This window comes from Porites lutea, chromosome 14, assembly GCF_958299795.1.
Source record: "Porites lutea chromosome 14, jaPorLute2.1, whole genome shotgun sequence".
NCBI lineage: Eukaryota > Metazoa > Cnidaria > Anthozoa > Scleractinia > Poritidae > Porites > Porites lutea.
Window position 1 is genome coordinate 11,426,405 of NC_133214.1, and position 9,180 is coordinate 11,435,584.

The following is a 9,180-nucleotide window of genomic DNA, read 5'->3' on the forward strand; positions in this document are numbered from 1 at the left end:
TCGACTCTTATCAGTTTCAAAGGTTTTTGTTTATTGTTGTCATAGTAATATCGATTTTACTTAAAACTACATTTTCACAAATTTCAATCCATAGCCAATCACTGGTGAAAATTTTATAGCGATTGGACAAGGAAAAATCCACTTTTAAGGCGATTGAAAAATATTGACATGGCCTCTGAAGAACTGTATCGAAACACCTGAACCCTTCTGGAGACCGTTTAAGTTAACACAGTTGTCTCTTTTGTAAACGGTTGCTGTCAGTTTTGAAACACTTTGAAAACTTTTTGACATGTTTTTGAAAGTACTTGTGACGAGAAGAAGCTCACGACCCAGAATCGAACCATGTCTTCTTACCACAACACTACCCCAGCGACCCGCGAAAATAATGTAATTTTTCCAAACTCGACTTATAGCTAACAAGAATCGCCGAAAGGCGATTTTTAACTGGGCTGCAAAGGGGCTATTTTTTCTGAAGGGAGGGGGCGGCTATACACACTCAGGCTACCATAAAAACCTTGTCGGCAACCATTGCATGCGACGGAATCTCATGTGAGACTGAAACATAAACTCATTCAGAACATTGTACCCTTTTGAAAGACTTTCGTAACCAAAAAAAGAGTACCATTTTTAAGTGGGGGCTGTATAATAACTTTTAAATTCCACCATTATGAATAAGAATAAACAAGTTAGCCATTAATTCTAAGCAGGAAACAATTTGCATTATTTCCACGCACCCCTCCCCCAATCCCTCTGTGCCCCAAAATTTAGCGTGACAGTACAACGTGAGTAATTTGACGTAACCGGAAATTCCAAAAATTGTTGTCGTCTACGAGCATAAAATGAGACAGACTGAGCAGATTTACACTAGACAGAAATTTTGTATTGTATGAAAACCAGAAGTATACTAAAACAGACAGTTAACTGCCCATTGATCCCGCCTGATCCAGGGTCCTCACTGACTGCACGGAGACTCAAAAGCCACCTTCACAATTGTGTTTATCGCTGCCGTCAATCATAATTACGATCACAAGCAACGAACCTTGAAACAGAGAAACAAACAAAACGGATCGAAATCCACAAATTACTAACCATGACCTTTTGAACCCGTGAAGTAAAGTTTTGTTTCCTAAGAGGTCCGTTAAGATGATTGACAGCAGCGAAAAACGCAATCGTCGGTTGGCTTCTGAACTTCAGAATTCGCATGTTTGTGAAAAGTGCGATCCTAATTTGCGGTCCACAGTCTACAAGAAAACGCACTATTTTTTCCACAAGGTGAAAAATATTCAGTTTTAAGATTTTCCTGATGGTATTTTTCTCTAACTTAAAAGAATAAAATCCTTTGCATTTTAAGGCCCTAAAAAAGTTTAAAGATTTCTCCCTCGCATGTTTCGTTAACCACCACGCACTTCAAACAATGTAAATTCTACGGTGGCCCGTAAGGGACATTACAATTTTTTTCATTTGCTTAAGTATATCGTGCGATAATTCAAACTTATCGCAATTATCGCGCGATAAAATAAGAAAATTATCGCGCGATAATTAGTCAGTTTATCGCGCGATAAATTGCAATTAATATATCACATGATAAAGAGAAGCCTAACTCACACTTTCCACCCACGTGTTTATAGCCTTTAATTCTCAGAGTCTAGCTTTTACAAGTATATCTTTGAGAGACCTTCCTCGTTATAATTGGAGGTTCTTTGTAGATCTGTCTAAGAAGAGGTTGGTTCTCTATCAGTTGCCAGTGTTTTAAGGCTAGCAACTCAAATTTCAAAGAACGCTTGATTGACAAAGGCTACCCACAAACTATGATAGAAAACCTTCTATCAGATATAAAGTTCACAGAGAGGGAGTCTGCACTCCTGAAACACAACAACAAAGAGGAAAAAGAAATATTGCCTTTCGTGGCACAGTACCAGCCCTCAGTGTCTACTTTAAAAGAAGTTTTAATGAAAAAATGGAATCTTACACAAAACCAACCGTTACTTCGCCAAATTTTTAAAGAACCAAGAAGAAAGGAAAATCCCTAAAGGACATGCTCGTTAGAGCTAAAATATAAAAGGTTTACACAAGGTTTCACGCCGGTATAGATGTGCGGCCTGTCACCCCTTGCATTTTCTCAAACTGACTAATTATCGCGCGATAGTTTTTACATTTTCTCATTTATCGCGCGATAAACTGACTAATTATCGCGCGACAATTCAAACTTATCGCGCGATAAAATGACTAATTATCGCGCGATAATTTAAACTTATCGCGCGATTAGTTGAAATTATCGCGCGATAACTTAAGGGAAAAAATATATTGTAATGTCCCTTACGGGCCACCGTAATACGTAAATAGATGAAACGATCGATAAAATTTTTTTTACCTGATACCGATGTGAGTTAAAAATTCGCTCCAGTTCTGTTTGTCTCACCCAAGACTAACTTTTCTTCATGGAAGATAACTATGCCGCTTTATAATTCGTCCGAAGTTTTTGTGCCAGCTAAACAATATGAAAACACTATTCACAGTGACCCCTTGGATTTTAAAAAGACTGAACGTGACGCACTATTATGCCTTTGTTTACGTCTGATCACATCTTCAAGCGATTCATCTTAATGCACAATAATTGACCCTTATATTAGTTAAAACCCTATGGTTCATTTATATTAATGCTGTTTTTGCCCTTCACATTGAGTGTGTTCGTTCGTATTCAAAACACCTTTACGAAAATAAAGGTTGTATATGTCATGTGTGTTATGTTTCGAGATAAATGGATTATACGCTTTTTTAAGTTTCCATTTTGCGGTGACTTCAGTTTAAATCTCCATAAAATGGTAAAAGAAATATCAAGAAACATCACGACAGCTGAAAATTTTCAAAGGCATTTTTCTGAAACTCGCTAATGCTGACATCAATAAAGCGTGCTTGCTGAATGGGCGAAAACACAGAATTCTGATCACAAGAGCATGTACAAATTTAATGATAAAAGCTTAGCAAGATACAGATACAAACAAAAGCAAACCCCCTGAAACCTCGACGTGGGCTACACTTGTATGCTCTACTCAGTCACCAAACCTTGTCAGTAACAAGACGCTACGGAGCGTACACTTCGGCGTCGTGGTTGTGGAACTAATTAACTGAAAATGCGGAGGAATAGTAAGAAATCAAATATGGTAAGCGTAAGGTGTTAATTTGTGACATTATGGGATTTGTCAGGATATTCTGAAAAGAGCAACATCCAAGAGGCCTACTTGCCAAAAACTAGGATTTCGGGACAAATTGTCTCCGAGATATTAGCCCAGTTATGCTCTGATGACTCTATACAAATCCTTCTAAAAAAACAATTCTCTATTTTTCTTAGTCACATCAGGCTTCAAAAACAGCATAGCAGTCTCATGTACTGAGCATGGGTAAGGAGTCAGGGGCACCCAACGACAATATTCGGAAAATATCTGTTCGGAAGACGATTTGAGATCTAGAATTTTCGGAACATTTTTTCCAAAATTTCTTGCTTGTCTTCCTCTCCTAGGATTTTCGAACATCTAAAAAATGGTATAATTGCCCATTTTTAACCGATTTTTACCCTAAAAGGGTCACCTACAATTTTCGGAAGCCTTTTTTCTGGCTGAAATTTTCGAAAAGGTAAGTTTTGATCCCTATAATTTTCGAATCACTAGACTTTCAGCTGGGAAATCCGAACAGATGAAAAATTTTAGGGCATAAAAATATGCCTATATCTACCGTTTTAATACTAAAATACGTTTAACAATGCTATGTTTAAGTGGTTTTGAACTATATTCACGTTGGGTGCCCCTGAGGAGTCAATTACGTTGAGCATGGAATTGGCTAAAACTCAAAGTCACGAGTTCGAATGTTTTGATGATAATTATTCACTGACTATCAGCACGCAGGGATGTCGGATTAACACAAGGAAGTTTAACACCAAAGGAACATAGCCTTTACAGAGCTTTAAAACACAGCATCCACCAACACAAACTTGACTTGAACTTTGAGTAAAACTAAACAGCCTCTACCAATAATAACAAACTGTCACTTGAACTTTAGATATCTTACGGCTTCCGCGAACTTGTAAACACACAACCTGAAAATCGACCTTCGTCACACTTGACTAAACACAGCAGTCCAGCTCGTGGGAATAAACTTAGTTCGTCAAAAGAACTCGCTTGGAACTTGTATACCGTTTGACATAAGATTCTAGAAAATGCTAAACAGGCAAATAGTAGTAGCTTTTCGACATATTTTTAATTTCAGTAACTGATGCAAATCTGCTGACTCATGCTGAAATGTAAACATGCCCTAATTAATTATTCATGGCTAATCCAAAAACGTAGAGAACGTTCTAGAAAGTAACGCAACGCATGAAAGCAATTTTACTACGTAACACTCAACAAAGACAAAATGTCTTTGTGCAGCATTTTGAATCTTTAAATTCGTCATAAAACAGTTCGAAAGGAGGGCTCACTCGTGAAATGTTTTTCAACACTCGAAGAGAAATTTCGTGTCTCTGCGCGGCCACGAATTATCCTCTATTTATTCCTCGAGTAATTAAAGACTAAACTCGAAGTGATCTCAAGATATCGCGAAGTAGTCCGGTCTCATTTCGCGAAATAGCCGAAACAAGCCGAAAAGTCACGAACTTGCACGCCCAATCTTGTCCCGAAACTAGTGCATCATTTCATAACTATTTTTCATTTCCCAAACTACCTTGGGTCGCAGTAGCGCAATCGCCTAATCCCTCAACTTAGAGTCTCCTCTAATCTTACGGGTCACACAGGTGAGTCGGTTCAAACCCCGGGGAAGCCAAAATAATAATTCTTTCTCCTTCGAAAAAGTTAAAGAATAAATCAAAGTGATCTCGAGATAACTCGAACTAATTCGGCTCTCACTTCGTTAAATACCCGAATAGAACCGAAAACCTACAGACTTTGTAGCCCAATCTTGTCAAAAAAATGCAACTTTGATACATTCCTGAGCGTCGCGAATCCTTTACTTCGCGCTCCGCCGAAGTAATAGTTCCTATTTTCCTAAAGTCGCTCTCTGTGAAGCTCCCGGATGGGATGTCCCGGTGAAGCTTTAAACTTGTGTGTGAAATTCTCAGAGTCCCTATTTTTGTCCGTGTCTTCTTTATCGTCAGTATCCAAAATTTAGACCTCCAAAGTGGCGTGTGTTGCATTAAATAGAAGGAAATATTTAAAGGAAAAGCCAGTCTTCTAACATGGTAAAGTTGTCACGTCCCTCGCTCATGGACGTGCGTAACATCTGCCATTCATCGGCAACTGAGTTGTTCGCTTCACTGACAACGACGGCTTACAATCAAGTCTTCAGCCATAGTGTCGTCAACTGGTGAAATACTTTGCTCATAAATTGTGCTTCTTAATTGCTCATGTACTACATCGATCGATAATTCTCTCTTTGAGTTCACGAAGCGGCTACGGCTTTTCAAACCTGACGCTCACAGTCATCTTTTAGTGTGAACCTACCGTGAACAGCGTGTCGGTTTGAATGCAACGCGAGCATTTCTCTGAGTTTCCCAGCGCCAACATCATCTAACTGACTTAAACTCGAACAAAAAAAAAATTATAGAGTGACTCCCATGATCGAATCGCTTCGAACGACGCAAATAGCCTTCTTCAGGTTCGCAACGCCTTGTGGGTTTTTCAGGGGGAGCGGAGACGTGGTACAAAAAGTATCCGTGCAAGGGTTCGTGCAAGAGAAAATCCTATGAAACCATGCCATTTGTGAGAACATCGTTTCCCGGTACCAGACCCTCGTGTCTTCCCTCCCCCGGATGACGGTTTTTCGCCACAGACGACCGAAAACCGAATTTATGACTAGGCTTGCCGGGCAGGCCAGTAATAATTGAAACTGCTTAAACTGCCAAAGAGTCGTTTCAGTTTTGTCTGTACTCTAGGCGCCGAAATAACACGCGTCAGTTCAATCGGCCATCGGGCGGGAGAAATAATTGTATTTTAGTGTATTTTTACTGGTCCCTAATCCGCTACCTAGCCTGTTGCAGGCTCTCAGATAGCGGGGAAGAGGCGAATTTCTTCAGACCTTTTGTTTGGAGACCGTGCGCGTTTGCATGAAAAATATTCGACTGTTTTGCGGTCTAGTGATCGCGATATCCTGATTCAGAACATCCATTTAGAGTTAGGTTATTCTAGACATAGCTGATCGGACACTAAGTAATAAAACGGGAAATATTGATTTTTATTAGGGGACGGGGTAAGAGGAGTCAGCTCAGATGTCAAGCTCGTATTTAAGTTCCGAGCGAAGAAGGGATTGTGCCAGTGAAATGAAGAAAGGCTGGGTGGGCAACGTAGATCTCCGCCCTCCCCTCCCCCATGCTCCCCTTTACCTTCCTCCATGCTATTTCAAAAAACGTCTTTCTTGCAAAAACTTTAACGTTCAGGTTGCTTGTCACAACCAAGAGCCATAATAGTATGGACTCATGTCACAACGTAAACAGATAATTGGAAAAATGGAATATATTTGTTGAATGTTGAAAATTGCCATTTAAGTGTTTTTTTCGTAAAACACCTCGATGCCATGGCCAGTTGGGGTGAAGGTGTAGTTTCAGCATAGAATGTACAGTTAGAACCAGATAAAGAATACCCTGGGGGAGGGGACAGCTTCTGTTACAATCAGTCAAAGAATGCCGATTACTTGCAGCGTCTTGTCCCATATGCGAATGTCATATCCAAAACCAAATGTTGGTCCGTGGAAATGACATCTGTATACAGCTTTAAACTGTCCATCTGACTTGACATTTAGCTTCACTGAGTTGTACACCGCGTATTCAGAACCACTGTTGTTGCTCAGTGAGTAAATAAAGGCTTTGCTGGAATCTCCATACCGACAAGAGCCTAGCAAATAAAAAGGGACCTTTTTTAAAAATCGCTATACCTTAATTTGGAGCCCTTTATGAAAACTCGCGAAATAGGTGTCAATCACAGGCGAAATACTCTGTTTTGAAAGATATTATGGTATTCGAGCTGAAAATTCTCGCAGGAGTCTGTTTGATCACCTTTAGGCAAAAAATTTAAACGTAACTGTAGTACTCCCCGGAGTAGTAAAACATTCAAACAACCAGATTTAACTCAACGTATTTTAGTGCGACTACAGTCACAACAACATGACTGCCGCTATCAAAAGCACGTGGTTAAAACCCTCCCAACATTCTTAGCGGCCTAGTACATTATAGTAACCTCCTACTTTGAGTGATTCAGTGATATTTTCGGATTTCCCGTCCGATATATGTCAGGGTTGTTAAAGTCAAATAAAGGACTCACCGTTTGCATACCAGGACACGTCACTGCATCCACCAAACATATAATTGCCCACTTGAATGATAGTAACAGTTGATCCCCATTCATCACAGTTTCCATGGAAGATAAAAGCCGCCCAGCCATGTGTTTTGGCATGCCAGCACCTCTTAAACCTACTGCCGAATCAATTCTGGACAACTGGGTCCAAGAACAAAGTCAAATTCTCCGGATACCTGCTGTCAGCTGATGAATTTAGGAGGTTTCGCGGAATGGGATCCTAATAAAACTCCGGCAAGAACGCGCGTTGTATACGCCTCTGCATTCAAAGGTTTTTAAATTAAACGAATACTGCATAAGTCGCTGAAGCATCGGGTCCAAAACGTGGACCTTGGGTACCAAAGAGTTCACTTCACCGAAGGAACCTTTGTGAGGATACGAGCTGTTCCCAGCAGCCGGAGTCATAACGAGCCGCACCGTCTTAGCAACCAAAAACATCTTCTGTATCAAGCTGAGATAGGGGACTAAAAGTCCCCTATCTCAGCTGGATACTCAGTAGCTCACAAGATACACATTTCATTAATCTCTGATCGTATTTCCCATCTAATGAGAATGAGGTGTGAATTTTCACGCAATCATGTCATCATCCTACAGTGTGAAAAATTAATTAAGAGACCTGTATCCGAAAAAAATGTACATAAGGTCTCAAAATAGCGGTGAGATAAGAAGCTCGCTTGGCGAGCACTTGTGACGGCTAACAGGTATTCAGTCTCCCAGTTAAAGCCTGCGTATTAAGTGGATTCAAATTAAAGTACTAACACGGGCAGAGGCGCTACCCTATCCACCGCGAATTTAACGGCCTGGGGCCGGTTGCTCGAAGCCTGGTTAGCGCTAACCGTTGGTTAAGAGGTATCAAAATGTATAGGTTTCCATGGTATTTAACGCTGGTTAGCACTAACCATGCTTCGAGCAACCCGGGCCTGGGCTTTTGTTTAACAAACAATACTACCAAAATTCATTGGCGCTTTTGACGGTTTCAGCTCGGTGCTGTGTGGTTGGTATTGACGAAGATCGGCTAGCAGACAACTATTTGCGGAGCATCGTAATACCAAATTAATTTGGCGTAATTATACAACTTTTCTTTTGTTTCGCTGTTTGATGCGAAGTTCAAAATAAATACATGCATGACTTCTATTCTTTCTCACCGGATATGCTATTGTCACGCATTTACATGTAGTCAAAAGACTTATTAACTTCTGGTCATACATTGCTCTTAAAAACAATGGCCATAAGATGCTGATTTTTTAGCGAATCCTCGAGATCGGGGGGACTGTTTGATAGTGGTAGTATGTCGGACAGGCGAAGTCTAGAAGAAGCTAAATAATGTCGTCTATTTGAACGGGGTCAGACCATCTGCGAGCCAGCGAGTCATGGAAAAATTTAAGGTTTTTGAAATTGCAAATACATGAAAAAATGGTTTCTGCTTAGTTCCCTTCGCATGGCTCGCTGGCTAGCACTGTGTACTAAAACGAACATAAAACGAAATCTTTTCCCCTGTGGCTCTACTGCCCGGCGGCCGGGTCTTAAAAAAACTAAATGTAATTTTCTGGAATTTCAGCAAAATCCCTTTTTCTAAGTATTCTATCTTCATTTAAAATTACCAAGCGATCAGTAAAATAGGAATGGCTAAGCGGCTGAGCATCAATTTCGACACTTAGCAAAATTTCGTGAGTAGGAGCAAGTTACTCACGGGCACGTTTCCACACAGGCGAAATACGCCTTTTTGTTTACCAGTGAAAATGAATCACAGTAATTAATTCATTAGGCTTGGTAGACAAAAAGATGTGTCTTTGAGCTAGAGCAAAGCTTGTAAACAATTTGGTGTGCAATGTGTAGTTGAAAATTC